Source organism: Vulpes lagopus, chromosome 2 (assembly GCF_018345385.1).
Source record: "Vulpes lagopus strain Blue_001 chromosome 2, ASM1834538v1, whole genome shotgun sequence".
Lineage (NCBI taxonomy): Eukaryota > Metazoa > Chordata > Mammalia > Carnivora > Canidae > Vulpes > Vulpes lagopus.
In genome coordinates, this window is record NC_054825.1 from 83,269,137 (window position 1) to 83,285,504 (window position 16,368).

Here is a 16,368-nt window from a genome sequence, read left to right on the forward strand (position 1 = left end):
CTCAAGTATATACCTTTATCCTAAATTCCTACATTTCCTCTATCTTCCTTTACAGTTATAGCAATAGAATTATTTGCTACTCAGAACTCTGAGTAATTATAAAATATATATTCGTCAAAGAAAAATCATTAGTATTCAGGATTGCCGTGTTTTTATATATATGGTAACATAGTTTACAAATATTTTAAGATCCAACATTGAGATCTATCACTAGAATGTTTCACTTCCCAATAATCCCAAACAGTTACAGTTTTATTATATATGGATCTTGTTGAGAATGCAGCAGAAGGATAAGTCCTGATCCATTTTTAAGAATTTATTACTGTGGTATTTCTATTATGATTAGAATCGTACACCTATTACTGGCTTAGAGCTTTTGTTTTTCAGTCCATTTTAGAGGGCAAAGTCAAAATGATGTTTACAGATTTAGGTTACAGAGTTTTGATTCCAAAAATCTACTTCATAAAAGACTGTTCCCCTTTATAAATGGATCCATTCATTCAGCACATATTTTTGAGCATTAACTGCCAGGTACTCTTCTATGTGCTCATGATAGATCAGTGAACACAATAAACTAAGGTCCATGGCCTCTGAGACTCACATTCTAGTGGAGTGAGAGAGATAGCAGAACATGATAAATAAGGAAATTACATGTGTGTTAGACGGTGATAGGAGCTATGAAAAAATGTTGGGCTTGAAGGGTGTTAGGCGTCCTGCGGTAGGGAGGAGGGTGAGGAAGGATGATGGATTGGAGTTGCCGACAGGGTGGGCAGAGGGAGCCTTGTACGGAAGACGGAAAGTGGGCAAAACTTGAAGTAAATGAGTGAACCACATGGATATCTGGAAGAGCAGTGTTCTGGGCAGAGGGAAAAGTGGGCCAAATATTTTGCTCTAGCAGGTTCTTAGGGCAGCTTCAACACTTGGCATTCACCTTGATATTGGCTTTCCCTAAAAAGGAAAAAAAAAAAAAAAAAAAAGGAGTGTCTTTTTCAGAAAGACCAACTGCTCTTAGTCACATTGGGTAAAACAGAATCTAAGGATCTCACAAAGGCTATCGCCTTTCACCATTTTCACTGACTCCTTTATTCCTATGCAAATCAAGCCAAGAAGAATCGATGAGGCACCACCAGGCAAAGATTCAAAGATTCACTTCCCCATGTTGGCTAACCTAGAGACTTCATTTCTCTTAGCAAGAATAGCTCCGACCGATAACGATTAAACCTGCGTGATCTAATTCTTTCAGTTGTTTACAATTACCTCAGATCCAAGCTAAATTTAGAGTCATCAATCCCCACATTGGTGTTTTGTTTTGTTTTTTTTTTTAGTTCGCTGTTACACAACCTGTTGCAAAAAACTTAGAACTTTGGAAAGAATATGGGGTAATAGTTGCCAGCTAAAATACAGGATGCTAAAATAAAATAAATAATTGTTTAGTATAAGTATGTCCCCAATATTTTATGGGCCATACTTATACTATAAACATATTTGTTGTTTACCTGATATTCAAATTCAAACTTTTATATTTATTTTTATTTTTTTTTCAAACTTTTATTTGGTAGATCTGGCAGCTCTAAGTAGAAATAAAACCAACAGTGTGTTTTTCTTTGACCTGGAGATAAATTGAGATCTGGATTAATTTCTGATTTTGGACATAAGCAAAAATTTCTGAGCTAAGGCTGTTTACAACATATCATGATACTTCATACCAACTTTGTGTGGACAACTTTCCATCAGATTCTAAACTGATGCCGATACCATCTGATGGCCTGTATAAGGCCCTTGTTAGCCATCAGGTATGAATGAGTTCCAGTTCCAGCATCTCCCAGCATTGTCTGGAATAAAATTAGCTACTGTCCTCTGAGCTGAAAGGATGCCTTTTTCTTTATTATTACCCAATCTCTTGAAGCATCCAGTCCCTACTTCCTACTCTTTACAACAGTCAGCATACAGTACTTTTTGTTCTTTTTGTTTTGTGTATAATGATGTATCTGATTACTTATCATGGGCATTTTGTTTTTCAAGGCACTCATAGATTGCCTGTGGAAGGAGCCTGGTCCTACTTCACCATGTACCAAGAGTTTTTAAATCCTTAAACAGAGACGGTTTCTGCTAGATGTGTTTTAGTTTATTGGAGATCCTATGCACCAGGCACACTCTCCTTCTTTGATTGCCTATTTTAACAGCCAAACCAGCCTAGTGCATAAGACAAGAGTCCTTGTTTAAGCCTGGATAAGAACTATTGACTTTCTACCTATTCGATTAAACAATAAAGTTGTACTTACATTTAATTGTGTGTAAGTGAAAACCAATTACTTTGTAACATTATTCTTACCATTCAAAAAATAAATAAATAAAACCACCTCTCTATCGGAGCAACAATGGTAGAAACATGTCTTTATGACAATGCAATTTCCACATCCTATGTCTTGAATTTCAGTAAGAGAGATACCTGTAGAAATACAAAATTAACGCAGAATAGTGTTGGCATGGGGCAATCCAAACATTTGTCTCCAGAGGTAGGATGCAATGCTAGGTTAGAGGCTCTATGTTAGTAATCAGACAATAATCATGCTGTGTGGTTCATCATCAATAGATTTTGGGACTTTTTCCAAATGTCTATACATACACAAGGAAATTCATGGTTTTGATTCTTTTTTTGAAGAGTAAGGAAATATATCTACTCACTAGTACTTTTACCAAAAATAATGAGTGTAAATCTTCTAGAATCATAAACATATGTAAAATAGGCTTGATTCCACCTCCCAATTTCAGATATACTACTTTTTGAGAGTATATACTTAGCCACCCTCCCACCCCACTTAGTTAAGCTTTTGGAAACAATGTGTTGCTACTTTTTGTGAAACCCAAAAAGTGCTCAGAGACTTCCCCAAAAAAGATACTATAAAATTTTTGCATAGGAAAATTACACATGAAGCATATATACATGTTAAAATCTTCCACCTTTCTTGTGAAGTAGAATATTATTAACACTTAGAAGTCCCATGCATACCCCTGAAAGATATCATTGTTACTTTCCTGAATTTTAAAATGATCACCCTTGTGTTCCTTTATGGTTTTACCACATATGTATGCATCCTCCCCCCAAATATTGCTTGGTGTTCTTTATATTTATCTTATCTTTCTTATTTTTTTTTAATTTTTATTTATTTATGATAGTCACACAGAGAGAGAGAGAGAGAGAGAGAGAGGCAGAGACACAGGCAGAGGGAGAAGCAGGCTCCATGCCCCGGGAGCCTGATGTGGGATTTGATCCCGGGTCTCCAGGATCGCGCCCTGGGCCAAAGGCAGGCGCCAAACCGCTGCACCACCCAGGGATCCCCTTATCTTTCTTATTAATAGAATTTGGGTGGTTTTAAAATTTTTATAACTATAACCAATGATGATAAGAATTTTGTGTACATGATTCCTGTGTCCATGTAAAGGTATTTATCTGTCAGTGAAAATGATCCCAGAGTATGAGCATTTTAAACTCTGGCATTACTAAATGCCAGACTTCCAAAGTTGTTGCATTTATTTTCCCAATGGCAGTTCAGAAGAGTTGTCATTGCTCACTATCTCTTGATATTGTCTGACATTTAAAAATTTTGCCATTCTGATGGGTGTAAAATAATATCTCAAGTGGATTGCCTGAGTACTAAGGAGATGAACATCTTTTCCTATGTTTATTTTTCTTCTGATTTTATTTTCCTCTGAAGTATTTGTTCAAGTCTTTCTCCTTTACCTGGTTATTTGCCTTTTTAAAAAATCAATATGGGGATGCCTGGGTAGCTAAGTTGGTAAGCTACCAACTCTTGATTTTGGCTCAGCACTTGATCTCACTGTCATGAGATCGAGCCCAGGTCATGCTCTGCATTGGGTGTAGATTCTGCTTAGCATTCTCTCTGTTCCTCTTCCTCTGCCCCTCCCTCACTCTTTCTCAATAAATAAATGAAATAAAATTAAAAATCAATATGTAGGAATCCTTTATATATATATTTTGAGTACCAATCTGTTGGCAAATAAAAATGTTGTGAATTTTTATTACTAGTTTGCGGCTTATCTTTCCACTTTCTATATGATATTTTTTGATAATAGAATGTCCGATTTAATATTATCAAATTTATTAATCTTTTCCTTTTTAGTTTGTGCTTGAAGTGTCTTATTTAAGAGATTCTCCCTTGTTTCAATGTTATAAAGATTTTCACTAATATCTCCTAAAAGTTATCTTAAAAGTTTTGTATTTCATATGCTGTACGTTTATAATTCATCTGGAATTTATTTTCATTTATGGCATAAGTCAGGAATCTTATTTAGTTTTTGTTAACACATGGATAACCCACTGGACTGTTTCACTTATTAACTTTTTCCCTAGCAATCTGCTGTCCAGTGTTAGTCCTATACAAAGGTCTCATGAATCCACAAGTCCAGGGAGGTGTCTGTTCTGTGCCATTTGGCACTGTGTTTATCCTTGCCCCACATCACAGTTAAATTATAGATCCTTTTCTATAAGTTATGATCTCTGTTAGTTCTTTATGGGGACAATCTGGACTCTTCTAGTCTTTTTGCTCTTCCACATATATTTTAAAATCAGCTTGGCACTTTAATTGGAGTTAAATATCTTGATTATTTGGAGAGAGCTGATATTCTTCAAAATATTGAGTCTTTCTGCCTATAAGTACAGTAACTCTATTAATCTTTTCTTAATGTCTTAGAGCAAAGTTTATAATTTTCTGTATAATGGTTTTATATATTTTTCATTTGATTTATTCCTAGGTACATTGTATTTTAAGTAATATTATCTTTAAAATTTTATCCTCTATTTTGTTGCTGGTATATAGAAATAAAATTGAATTGAATTACTGCTCTTATATCAGCAAAAGAGCTAAAAAATTAATTCTGTAAATTATTTAGGATTTTCCAGATAGATGATCATAATCTATGACAACAATGACAATTTACTATTTATTTTCCAATCCTTGGTATTTTGTTTATTTTTCTCATCTAATTATATTTGTGAGGTTTTAAAATTCAGTGTTGACTAAAAGTGATCATAGCAAGCATTCTTATTTTGCTCTTTTTCAAAAAGATTTATTTCTTTATTTTAAAGAGAGTATGAGCACAGAGGGGAGGGGCAGAGGGAGATGGAGAGAGGGAATCTCAAGCAGACACTCCCTGCTGAGCAGGGAGCCTAGAGCCCAACCAATGGGGGGCTCCATCTCAGGAACCTGAGATCATTACCAGAGCTGAAATCAAGTCAGAGGCTCAACTGACTGAGCCACCCAGGCGCCCCTTATTTTGCTCTTGATGTTAGAGAATGTTTAGCATTTTATCATTAGCGATGTTTACTATAGGCTATTTTTAGATATTGTATTTACTAGTTTGAGAAAGTTTGCCAAGAGATTTTAGTTTATCTTTTTGTCTTAAAGCAAGAATGATATTGAATTTTGTTAAATGTTGTTTCTAAATGTGAGAGAAGCATATGTTTTTCTTTTAATCTGTAGAGTGGTAAATTACATTAAATAATTTTCTACCATATTAAATTAACATTGCTTTTCTGAGATAAATCCAATTGGTCATAATAAAGACTCTTTTTATACATTATAAATTTCGTATGTTAATCTTTTATTTTTATTTTTCCTTCTATGTTCTCGAGTGACAATGTCCTATAGTTTTCTCTTACTTCCTTCTCTCTTTTTTGAACCAGGGCATTCCTTATAAAATAAGTTAGGAAGTATTCTCTCAATTATTTGGTCTTTGAAGAAGACCAAAGTAGAAATAACTATCTCTCTTTGAATATTTAGTAACTCATGATTAAAATCACCCTATACTGGGATATTTTCCACTGGGAATATTTTTTTTTAAGATTTTATTTATTTATTTGAGAGAGAGAGAGAGAGACAAAGAGAGTAGGAGCAGGGAGAAAGGGCAGAGAGAGAAGGAGAAGCAGACTCTGTTGAGCAGGGAGGCCGACAAGGGCCCTGAGCAGAAGGTAGATGCTTAGATGGATTGAGCCACCCAGACACTCCTCCACTGGGAAGATTTCAAATGACATTGATTTTCTAATATGATAAGACTCATTTGAAGTTTTTTCTTTTTACACAGTTTTAGATAATCATATACATTTCCTAAAAATTTCAACGAAGTATTCAAACTCACTAGCAAAATAATCTCATATCTTTTTATTCTGTACTATGAGTGAAATCATTTTTTAGTTCTAATTTTGCTGTTTCTTCTCCAGTTTGTATATTTATGCAGCATAGATGTATCTTCTGTCTACTAGTTTAGACACTCTATGCTCCTTTTCTATTCTTTTAGTGCTTACTCCAGAAATTTTTAAATTAATAATTGCCTGAATGCACATTTAAGCCATGCATTCCTTTCAAGCAATTCTAAAATTTTAGAATGTGTTCTAAACCCCATTTCTCCAATTTATGTTATTCTTTTATCATTTTTGTTTTAGTTCAATGTTTTTTTAACCTCATAGATGACACAGTTATCATTTTATATAATGGAATTCTGTATAGCTCACCCTTACATTTATCACTTTCTTTGCTCACTGTTCCTATTTGCACCTCAAGCTTTCCTTTTGGGAACATTTTGTTTTTCTTGAAGTTTATTCTTTAAATGTTCCTTTAGAGAGTGCTGGTTGGTAATAAGCTTCCTTAGTTTGAGTGTAAAATAGTAAAATATTTTTATAGATCTTTTCAAAGATCATGTGGTCTTCTAGATATTTTTATTCCTATTGAGAGATCAGCCTAGTTTTCATTCCTTCATAACTAATCTCCTTTTCTCAGTACTCTTGCTTTGAAGGTCTATTCTTTTACTACAACTTGTCCAAATATGGATTTATTTTTATACATCCTGTTTGGGCTTCACTGAATTGTCTCCATCTGAACTTTTTTTTTCTTTTAATCATTCTAGACAGCTCTTGGACATGATCTCTTTACATATTGTCTTTCCCACATGTTCTCCACTCTCTCATTCTAGAGTTCCATAGTTATGTGTTTCACCTTCTTGCTGGACCTTATTTGTTTTATTTTTAACTTATCATTACTATTTCCTATCTCTGTTCTACAAATTGGTTAATTTCTTATACATCTTCCCATCTGTAACAACTTGCTTCAGTCATGCAAAATATTTAATTTAGTCTGCTAATGATAATTATTTTTTTCCATTTATAGAGATTCTATTAATTGAGTTCCCTCCTCCTCCAGATATTCCTGAATGTATGGGATAGTCTCTATTCCTTTGTCATACTCTTTCTACCTTTCTTTTTTTAACGCACTGAGCTTATATATTTTATAAGTACATCTGTAGACTTGGTACACTTCATAATTTTTGAATTGAGATCTCATATTTGTAACATCTTATAGGGGTACTTTTTGTGGCCCGAATAAACATGGACTTCCCCAGAGAAAATAACTGTTTCCTTCTGCCAGGTGGCTAGAGGCACTAGCAACCCAGGATCAGTTTATACCAAATTTTTATCTTGAGTGTTTAGACCACACAAATAGAATGAATTCTGGCCCAGAACCTACATAATGCCTTGCCTGTGGTTACAAATTCTCAGGAAAAGCTTTTCTTCCCCTTCTAACTGCAGCCAAATTCTTTAGTGTTTTTTGTTGTTGTGGTGATGGTGGTGGTGGTACTTTTTCTAGTTTATTCTTTACTAATGATGTTGCCTTTTGAAGGTTCTGGCATCATGAGGATGATTATAATTAAACTTCCCACCTTGATTTGTTCATAGCTTTATCATCAATAGCCCAATCACTTGTTCCATTGAAAGAAAGCTTTGGGCCACCAGGGCCTGGCAGATGTCCCCCCCTGGGCAGATGTCCAATTTAGTGCTATAACAGATCTCTGGATTTGTGCTTGCTTGTTCTTTTTGGCTTCTATGAATCTGTCTCCTTTATTTCTTGCCAGAATAGTTAAGCATTTAAAAAGATGGATTTTGTTAAATTTTATCCAGCATTTTTAGAATTTTTGTACAAAGAAGTTTGGGATTTTTTGTAAAGGATATCTGATCTGCATACTGTCAGCAATAAAAGTCCAGAAACTATCCATGCAAATAATTTAATAAGGCTTTATTTATTCTTAAAAACATCTAAAGGCAGTTTTATATTAATAGTTCAAGAGATAAGAAAAAGGTTGCTAAATCATTGTGCTATGTTGCTTAAATCATAAATATGAAGGTACACTCCATGTCTAAAGTTTATTTTCCTGTAAATATTTTTTCTTATGTTCCATTATGAATTTGCTTTTTCAGAAATGTATGTGGAACTCAAAATAAAGTCTATTACATGTTCTGATTCCCACATAATTAATAAGAACATATCACCTTATCACAAAAATCAACTCATTTTTCCATCTACTCCTGAGAATTTTTATATTTCAGTCTAGATTTTAAGTGTAGGTAGTGGGAAACTTGATGGAGGGTTAGCAGTGCTGGGGGTATTTGAAGAAGTTAATAATCAACATGTATTCAAAGCTAAAGATTTCAAATCTTCCTAAGGCAATTATTATTTATTTCTGAGTAGGAATAAAACATTCACTATTTTTTGGCATAAATTATAACTTCCTTGCAACTCTACCTTATAATCATCTCCCAAAGGAACTTCCAACATTGAGCTATACATGTGTTACCATTGTATACCCCAACTCTACACAATGAATCAGGATTGACTGTACTTTTTAAGAAAAATTTTCAGTCAAAAATAATGCGGATATCTGAAATGAAAATTAAACACTTCCCAAAGTTTAGGATCAAGAATAGGGCAATAGTTGAAAGGACAGAGTAGTAGAGAATACCACTTTTTCATCCAAGTTTTGTTTTTTTCCATTCTTATAATAAAACTATTTTGCCAGTTAAACTCATCTAAAGTAATCACATAGGCTTCGCAATTAGTTTTACTTTCTAAGTTAGTATCATTTTTAGTAGATCTTATTATTTCATCAGGAAGCTACCTAAATGCTAATTTAATCTTCCAAAGATGGAAATACACATACTGTAATATTTCATTTTTATGATTTTGTCTGGAAAGATCTATACTCTGAAAATTCTAAGACACTGTTGAAAGAAACTGAAGAATCCATGAATAAATGGAAAGATATATCATACTCATTGATTAGAAGAATTAATATTATCAAAATGTCTATAATACCCAAAACAATCTATACAATTCAATGCAGTTCCTACAAAATACCAATAGTATTTTTCACACAACTAGAACAAATAAACCTAAAATTTGTATGGAACTACAAAAGACCCTGAATAGCCAAAGCAGTCTTAAAAAAGAAGAACAAAACTGTAGGTATCACAATCCCAGATTTCAAATTATACTACAAAGCTATAATAATCAAAACAGTATGGTATTGGCACAAAAACAGGCACATTGGTGGAACAGAATAGAGAGCCCAGAAGTAAACCCACATTTAAATGGTCAATTAATGTTGACGAAGCAGGCAAGAATATACAGAGGGAAAAGACAATCTCTTTGATAAATGTGCAGCTACATGCACAAAAATGAAACTAGACCACTTTCTTACACCATACACAAAAATAAACTCAAAATGGATTTAAGCTAAATATAAGGCATGAAACCATAAAACTGCTAGGAGAAAACATAGGGAGTAAACTCTTGAACATCAGTCTTATCAATATTTTTCTGGATCTGTCTCCTCAGGCAAGGGAACCAAAATCAAAAATAAACACCTGGAACTACATTAAATTATAAAACTTTTGCACAGAAAAGGAAACCAAAAAAAAAAAAAAAAAAAAAGAAAGAAAGAAAGAAAGAAAAGAAAAGAAAAAGGAAAGGAAAGGAAACCAATAACAAAAGAAAGAGGCAACCTGCTAGATGGGCAAAGATATTTTCAAATTATATATCTAATAAAGGGTTAATATTTGAAACATATAAAGAACTCTTACAACTCAACATCAAAAAACAAATAATCTAATTTGAAAATGGGCAGAGGACCTAAATGGACATTTTTCCAATGAAAACGTACATACAGATGGCCAAAGATACTTGAAAAGAAAATCCACATCATTAACTACAGGTGGTGCAGTCACTATGAAAAACAATATGGAGTTTCCTCAAAAAATTAAAAATAGAAATACCATACAACCCAAAGAAATTGGGTTGGATATTTACCCAAAGAAAATGAAACCGCTAATTTAAAAGATATGTGCACCTCTATGATCATTGCAGCATTATTTATAATAGCCAAAATATAAGAGCAACCTAAGTGTCCATTGATAGATAAATGAATAAGGAAGATGTGGTATGTGTATATAATGGAGTATTACTGAGCCATAAAAAGAATTAAATCTTGTCCATGACAACATGGATAGATCTGGAGGGTACTATGCTAAGTGAAATAAATCAGGCAGAGAAAGACAAATGCTGTATGATTTCATTTATATGAAATATGGATATGTGAAATCTAAAAAAAAACAAAACAAATGAACAAACAGGAAACAGAAACAGACTCAAATATAAAGAACAGAGAGGGTGGGAGAATGGGCAAAATAGATGAAGGGGATTAAGAGGTACAAACTTTCACATATAAAATAAAGAAGTCTTAGGGATGAAAAGTACAACATAAGGAATATAGTCAATATAATATTGTAATTACTTTGTATGGTGACCGATAGCCACACTTATTTGGTAATGTATATAATTGTGGAACTTCTATGTTGTACATCTGAAACTAATATAATATTGTATGTCAATTATACTTCATTGTTTTTTAAAAAAAAGCACTGTGTTTTTTAAAATCATAACTAATTTTTCAAGTTGAATATCTTGGATTTTCCAGATTTATACCATATATATCCTAGATACATACATATTTTGTATATACACAAAATTATGTATATATAATATATATTCAAATTCTACTTAATATTTTATAATCTTGTGCTGTATTAATAACTCCTCAAGAGCAATATTAAATAATAGCCAGAAAAAATTGAGTTATGTGAGATGCCAGATGTGTTAGCTAACCTGATTGTGTAATCACTTCACAAGATAAAAAAATGTATCAGATCATCATTTGTACATTTTAAACTCACACCGTGTTATACTTATACACTATTAATTAAATCAATAAATCTGGAAAAAATAATGTCAGGTATAGCAACCCTTCTTGTTATATTTCTAAATCAATGATAATACTTTGTTTCACCAATAAATTATACACTTTAATTGCATTAAGGCATCTTTTTAATCCTAGTTTATCAAAGTTTATTTTTCATCCAAAATGAGTGTAAAATGTTATCAAATGATTTTTTGAAAATTTAAGAGAATTATCATGTATCTTCTCCCTTTGAGTTCTTACTCTGAGGCATTTTAGAAATGGCTATCTAAATTGAAACCATCACTGAATTCTAAATTGAAATCATCATTGTTAGATTGTACTGTAATTTCCTTTAGAACCTAGTCAGTCCCTTCAACTTTTCTTGTCCTCATTTTTAGTTTGATTTTTTTCTAAAAATGATAGTTAAAATTTATTGCCTGCTTGCTATTCTATATGCTTTATCTCATTTAATTCTCACAACCACCCTGAAAGTTAAGTACAATTATTGTAAAGTTTGGGAATTAGGGCACGAGGTTCAATGAAAGTAAAAAACTTACTTCATGTCTAGCCACTGGTAACCAGAATTGTCTCCTGCCCAAATTTTGGGCTCACCCCAAGATGCTGAGCCTAGGATGAGGTCACTGGATGATAATATTTATTTCAAAGACTTCTTGGACTCATGTGAATATGAACTCTACTGCTCTTACTCGCCAGTGGCCAGACTTCTTATCCCGGCTGTGGTGTGTGCTCCTCACCCATGCCCTCCACCCCATGCACACACTCACACAGGAATATCCATAGCTACAGGGAAGAAATACAGGCGAAACCAATTGCTTTTCCCTATGAAGACCAGATAACTATGGAAACACCTGATCAAAGTCCCTGTTCCCATTTTATTTCTTAGATCCTCGACTCATTCTTGATCAGCACCTGCCTTTTCTTCTCTTCAATCTCTGCCACCAGACCTAGCTCCTCTTAATCACAGAAGGGGATTCATTCATACCATATCATAGTACTAAGATGTAGTTCTTTTTTCCTAATTCTAGAAGTTCCATCATCAGCTACCTTAATATGACATATTCTCTACTTCCAAGTTGAAAATCCAAGTAGAGTTCCAAAAGGCCAGAAGTTGAAGGGTTTACCCAAAGTCCACAAAATTTAGTGAACTAAAAAAGTTTGTTCCATAAAAGTTTGTTCAGGTAAATAAAAGGCAGAGCATAAATAGTTAACTAAATATAAAACCTAGTGTAAATAGTAGATTTGTGGCAGAGAAAGGTAATCTTTTATTATGTCCATCATGTTCATTAAGGCTGGAAGCCATTCCGCGAACCTTTTAAAAAATATTTGTGTCAAAAAAAATTTTTAATTAAAAAAAATTTAAAAATTAAAAATATTTGTGTCTATAGGAAAGTGAATAAAAACACTATCATTATTTAACTTTCTTTGAAAAACAAAATCAAACATGGGAATTGATATATGATTACCTGATTTCTAATTCGAGTGGAATGCAAAAATCTGATTTTCAAACTTGATAAAATATGTAGATTTTCTTTGCCTGCATTGAGCTTCTGAGAAGACTGTTTCTGTCTTATAGGGTAGGGAGTAGGCCAGGGTAGGGTGGGGTATTGGGGGGAAATCCACAAAGGTAACAGACAGCTGAACAACTTAAAATACAAAGGAAACTCCAGAGGGGGGGAAAAAAAACATGTATATATTTCATGTTGATAAACAAATAGCCCCGTTTCTGTCACCTTTACTTTTTTTTTTTTTTTTTTTTTAGATTTTATCTTTATTCATGGGAGATACAGAGATAAAGAGGCAGAGACATATGCAGAGGGAGAGGCAGGCTCCCTGCGGGGATCCCATTGGGGGACTCAATTGCTCAATCACTGAGCCACCTTTACATTTTCAGTCATACAAGTATGAAGCTATATGCATTAGGGCCAACATTTCAAGGAGACAGGGTAATTCTCTTCTAGTCCCAAATTATCTGAGAGCACATAATTCTGCTTCAGATCACCAAGTGCAGGAGCTAGTTTAATGAGTATTTCCTTCAATTTCTCTTCATATTCATTTCTACAACACTCATAGAGGCTAAGCATCTAGGATAAAGAAAAGTAGTTCTGGTGACAGGTATAGGACCTCAGCATTTTGAAAGTGTCATGTAGAAAATAAAGCATTAGAATGGCAGGACTCTGAAAGGCATCCACCAGTCCAGCAATCAGTACTGGCACCTCTGAGCTAACTTCAGTAGAAGATGCGTAACAAGCAATGGTAAATCAAAAGCTTTTATTCAAAGACCTGTGGTCATTCCAACTGTGTTCACTGAAAAAATAGATGCATAAAACCCAAACTTGGCCCTCTAGGTGTTAACAGAGTGCAATTTATAAATCTATTCCCACCTATCTTCAGGTTTGGAAGGGGGAAACTGTTCATGCCATAAAGGGAGTCAACAATATCTCATGATGAATTACAGAAACAAAAGCGATAATATCAAGGCTAGCCAAATAATCTCTAGTATTTTCACCAAAGAGCAAATTAGAGAAATAACATTTTTTGCTCTTTGTAATTTAAGAGCAGCTTACCGTTTTGCACAGGTGCACACATCATCTTATCAATATTTTGTAAGTAAATAATAATATACATGCTCTAGTTAATTTACAGAAAATATGTACTACCAAAAAGTGAATGTCTTCATATCTTCCTGAAATTTGAATTCTTATATTTTGGAAAAAAAATATATGTTTAAATTGCAAACGAGGAAAAGGTTTGGGGCCCAAAACAAGACAGAACACAGAGTAGAAATAACAGAGCATATAACCAGGATTTCATTCTGTTAGAGAGAACCCAGTAATCTCTATTAGTAAGAAGTTCTGTGATCTACACAGGTAGGTCTTTTAGCTTCTCTGGGTCTCCTTGACCAGAAGAACATGGAGTTAGATTAGTTGGATCTCTCTAGCTCTTTCCTTTCTGTGAATTTTATCACCTGCGGGACATCATGCCTTAGCACAGAGAAAACGGCTTAGCCAGAGACAAAGGCTCTGAGTTCCAGTCCCAACTCTGCAGCTAATTTGTTTTGTCACAGTAAACGTCTTTAGGCCTTAGTACTTACAAATATAAAATTATGTAGTCGAATTAGATGATTTTTAAGACCCATTAAATGTCTGCCATTTTATATTGATTATGAATAGTTGGAAGTATATTTCAGGGTACAGTGTGCATTACTGTGAGTCAATAGGGGGAGCTCTCACATTGCCTTTTTAATGAATCCCACAAATAATAGAATTTACATTACCTTTATTGCAAACATTGGGATGGATTATTTCATTACAATCAGGTACCTCTGAACCAGAGGAATCTCATTACCCACCACAGCAATCCACTCAGCTGTGCCTCTTTAACTTAGAGAGCTTTTTCATCATCCATCAAAGAACACATTCGTTAGTCCGTGTAAGCCATTTCAGAGGTTGTTTTGTTTCTGTTTGTCTTCTGGACTCCAGCTCCAGATGAAGTTAAGGTTTACGTTTGATTTGTATTCAAACCTATAAGAGTTAAAAGCAGCAGGAAAGGTTTATGGAGATTACAAAGCAAGAAACCATTTCATTAGGTCTGTGCTTCTGTGGGTTGCATTTGCTACACACACAAGCTGACATGTGTACTTAAATTATTATTGCTCAATTATATATTTCAGGGGTTGGCATCTTCTGTAATATTTTTTTCTCAGTGTGTTATATGTAATTTACGGCCATAGCTCACGGAATATAAAAGCAGTTCATCATTGAATCTTTGGGAAATTTGCTTTCTTTAATTGAAACAGATCTCTTTTATGTTAATTAGAATATGAAACATGGGTTGTTAACTGTTGGCTTTCAAGTGAAACTCATACATTAATGTTCAGGTAAAATGAAAATGGGACAACGCAGTTTTAATAGTTCTTCAATAAAGTTGTGGTTTATGTTTAGGATGGAATTTTATTGCTTACTGTGATTTATACTTACTTTATCTAAAGGTTCATGGTGGCCAACAAATAACGGCTCATATTTTTTGGCCATTTTTCCCTGAAAACATAACTACATTTTAAAATATGGAAAAGTAATTTATAAGGGAAATGAAAAAAGCTTACATGGAAGATTACATAAAATACATCTGTCTTTTCAAGCCATTGAGATATATAAACAACTCGTTAAAACCTTAAAATGCCAAGAGGAAGGACAAAAGATTCTTTTATTGCAATGAACTTTTGAAAATATTTCTTTCTTTTTTTACTTGAAAGGAGTAAGATTTTACCTCACATCTAAATAAAGTTCCTGATTAAATGTGTGTGCGTGCTTATATTTTTAAATAATATCACTTGAAGGCCATTCTTCAAAGGGATCAGTGATAGAGCAAAACAAAGGAAAAATAAACATGTTTGGCAGCCAAAATGCTTTTTTTTTTCAATGCAAGTACAGCCTTTTGTTTTTGACTGCAAAGGTTTTTCTTTTTATGTCAAATGAAATTTTAAGATCACCTCTGAGTTTGGAACCGAATCCTTTACTGCCAAATCTGATTCCAATCCTTAAAATCTGTTTTTGTAATACTGCCAGCAATGCACTAACTTTAAATAGGTAGCCAGACATATTGGCAAAAAAATATACGTGGTTAATCAAATAAAACTATGTAGCAGTTTGGGAACAATCAATCAACTTTCAGAATCTTTTAAGTATGAAGCTGCTATGAAGACATCGTGACTTGCAGTGAAATACTGCGATCAAGCTGCATAAGCAGCTGCTTTTGAATTCATCTCCTTTGTTTTTAAGTTTTCATAGACCTTTCTTAACTATGAATTTTATAAGGTTTGAAAGAAAAAACCTGGCAGGCCTACTAACTTCAGCTAACAAAGCAGCGAGAACCGGTAATACATTGGAGGCTGAGTGCACTCTGAGAACTGCCAGCTTGAACGAATCTGGTTAGCTATTACTGTATGGATTGCACTTGAAATGTCTTCTGATGACTGACATTATTTCATTGAAAAGGAGCGTATGTGTGAAGAGACTCAAACACTTCGTATTGTACTTCATGACTTTATCAGGACTCTTTTCAAAGAAAAGATAGCATTTCCTCACAACAAGTTCTAATAACTTTTTTCATTCTTTACAACATTTATATTTCTGTTACATGAGACAGTCATCTGTGTCCTTTAACACAAGCCAATGCCACAAGAACACTACTTATTTTTTTTAAAAATGTTTTTGTTTTAAATCAGGAACCAAAATTTCATTGTACAGATGGTTATTTATGAAAACA